The sequence below is a fragment of the Macaca fascicularis genome, chromosome 13, assembly GCF_037993035.2.
Source record: "Macaca fascicularis isolate 582-1 chromosome 13, T2T-MFA8v1.1".
Lineage (NCBI taxonomy): Eukaryota > Metazoa > Chordata > Mammalia > Primates > Cercopithecidae > Macaca > Macaca fascicularis.
In genome coordinates, this window is record NC_088387.1 from 11662513 (window position 1) to 11665822 (window position 3310).

The following is a 3310-nucleotide window of genomic DNA, read 5'->3' on the forward strand; positions in this document are numbered from 1 at the left end:
ACACAAAAATCAGATGGGACAAATAGTCAACTAGTAGCAAGATGATAGACTTAAATCTGTCAATTATTACATCAAAAATTAATAAACTAAACATTTCAATTAAAAGGTAGATATTACTCTGAATAAAAAAGCAACATTTAACTATGGGCTATCTGCAAGAGATGTAGAATAAATGTGATGACACAGATAGGTTAAAAGTAAAAAACTGGAAAATAACAAATTGGGTACAGCGTACACTGCTCAGGTGATGGGTGCATCCAAATCTCAGGAATCACCACTAAAGAACTTATTCATGGAACCAAACACCACCTGTTCCCCAAAAACCTATTGAAAAAAAAAAAAAAAGAAAGAAATCATGCCTATAGAAAGCAAACTATTGTGTCTATGTCAAAGACTGCTGACTCCAAGCCAAGGAGTATTACGACAAACAAAGGTGAGTCATTTAATAATGACAAAAGGATTAATTTAAAAGGAAAATGTAGCAATAGTAACTTTGTCTGTGTTTACTAACAGATTTTCAAAATATACCAAGCAAAAGCTGATAATTTAAGGGGAAAAATAGATGAATTCACAACCAGTTGAATATCTTATTGTTATATGTAGGACAATCAGACAAAATGATTTGCAAGGAAACAGATATTTGGACAACATTAGTTACAAACTGACGTAATCAACTTTTGGAGAAAACTACAATCAACAGTGGCAGAATGCACATTCTTTTCAAGAGCATGTGGAAGATGCACAATGAAAGAAAATAAATTGTGAATCTCAAAAATTTCAGTTACTGAAATTTTACAGAATATGTATTATTTGGTCACAAAAGAATTAAACTAAAAAAAAGCAAGAGCACATATGGCAGACATCCAAATATTTGGACATTAAACCAGAAATTTCTAACCTATGAAACAAACAAAAATCACCCAGGCATATAGAAATCATAATAAAAATGTAGCATATCAAAATTTGGGGGATGCTTACAAAGCATTTTTTAGAGAAAAAGTATCATTTAAATACCTATATTAGTAGAGAAAAAGGTTTAAAATCAATGATTCTAAGTTTCTACTCTAAAAAGCTAGGAAAACCTTTTTGTCTGACATCTTAGCATGGCTTCGGTGTCCGCTGCTGCTCTCCCAGCTTTGCAATGCCGCCCAAGGACGACAAGAAGAAGAAGGACACCGGAAAGTTGGCCAAGAAATACAAAAGACCCAGTGAACAAATCCAGGGGCAAGGCCAAAAAGAAGAATTGGTCCAAAGGCAAAGTTCAGGACAAGCTCAATAACTTAGTCTTGTCTGACAAAGTTACCTATGACAAACTCTGTAAGGAAGTTCCCAACTATAAACTTATAACCCCAGCTGTGGTCTCTGAGAGACTGAAGATTCGAGGCTCCCTGGCCAGGGCAGCCCTTCAGGAGCTCCTTAGCAAAGGACTTATCAAACTGGTTTCAAAGCACAGAGCTCAAGTAATTTACACCAGAAATACCAAAGGCAGAGATGCTCCAGCTGCTGATGAAGATGCATGAATAGGTCCAACTAACCGTACATTTGGAAAAATAAAACTTTATTAAATAAAAAAAAAAGTTAGGAAAAGAATTAATTCAATGTGAAATAAATTGAAATAGGTTGTAATATGCATAAGAACAGAAAGCAATGAAATAACACAGGCACACAATTATCTAGGGCTGCTCTTTGAATGAATAAATAAAATTAATCCTTAGTAAACTCAATCAACAACAAAAAGAAATAAACACAAATTACAAATGTCAAGAATTAAAGAGATATAACCATAGATATTAAAAGAACAGTAAAGGAATATAGTAAGTAAATTTGTGCCAAGAAATTTTAAAAATTAGAAAAGGTACTACTTAGTAAAAATGAATACAGTCTTAAAAATTGTATAATGCAGAAACAGAAATATATGAATATTCCTATATCTCTAAGAGAAATGGAATTTTGAATCAATAAATTTTACTCCAAAAAATTCTGGAAGGAGATTTTTTTCAATGTTGAATTCTATCAAATATTTAAGGAAGAATAATATCAGTCTTATGTAAACTCTTACAGAAATTTGAGAAGGGAAGCATGCTTACCAACACACTTTATGAAGCTGATACAACCTAATACAAACATCTCAATAAAAATGAGCATGTGAAATTCAAGCAAATACAAAATGAATAAAAGCATCATGACCAAGTGGGCTTATCTCAGAAATGCAAAATTGGTTCAACATTCAAAAATAAATCAATATAATTTATCACATTAATGCAATTAAGGAAAAAGTTGGTGTAATTCCTTTGACCTCATAAATTTCTCTCTTGAAATTAATCCTGTTTTATAAGACTTCATTTTGTATTCATTTTGATATAGTTTGTATACTTTTTTAAAACCTGGAGTCAATATGTTTTATAGGCATTAGTACAATGTTTTTGACCCAACAAATGTCGTTTTCTTTAAAGAGATTTTATCTCCTTTGCTTCTTTGTTCTGTTTTGTACTGTTTTTTGGAGAGAGAATCTCTTTGTTGCCCAGACTGGAGTGCAGTGACCTGATTATGGCTTACTGCAACCTTGACCTCCTGGGCTCAAGCAATCATCCTACCTCAGCCTCCCATGTAGCTGGGACCACAGGCATGTGCCATCAAGCTTGGCTAATTTATTATTAATTATTATTTTTGAACACACAGGATCTCCTCATGTTGACTAGATTGGTCTTGGACTCCTAGGTTCAAGTGCTCCTCCTTCCTCGACCTCCCAAAATGCTGAGATTACAGGCCTGAGGCACCACACACAGCTTCCTTTATTTTTAATAGAATAAATATTTGTCTTATATTTTCTATTTTAATACTTCCTTTGTTTTCATCCTTGTCCCATTGAGTGTTTTGTGTTTGTGTGTTTCTTTTAAGAACTTACACGTTTTGTGTTTGGTATCCTGTTGCTTTTGTGTATCAGTTAGGTTGCATTTGCAGAAAATGGAAACCACCCTGGGTAAGGATAAATGGTTCTAATACAGAGAACTAAGTGCTGAAAAAAATGGGCTACAGGAATATTCTCTAGTCTGTGTCTTCAGGAATTACTTCTGGAACTGCACCTTAACACTGGCTGACCAAGCACAAACTGACTACTCTAAGGGGAAAGTGGGGAAAGTGGGGAAGTGGTAACTGCAAGTGCACTCTGTCATCACCATGATGCAAGGATCAGGAAGCCCTCTAGTGATAACTGCCCATGCACATATAAGAAGGGAGGAAGGAACACTGCTCAGAAGACGCCAGCATCTCCAAGACCATTCTTTCCAGCAACAACTTCCAAAAGTATAGA

General features: G+C 34.4%; 1 pseudogene; it reads left to right on the plus strand.

Moving 5' to 3' along the window:
- The first annotated feature begins 1141 nt into the window (after positions 1-1141).
- On the plus strand, positions 1142-1534 carry LOC102144177 (small ribosomal subunit protein eS25 pseudogene; annotated as a pseudogene).
- Positions 1535-3310: the final 1776 nt, after the last annotated feature.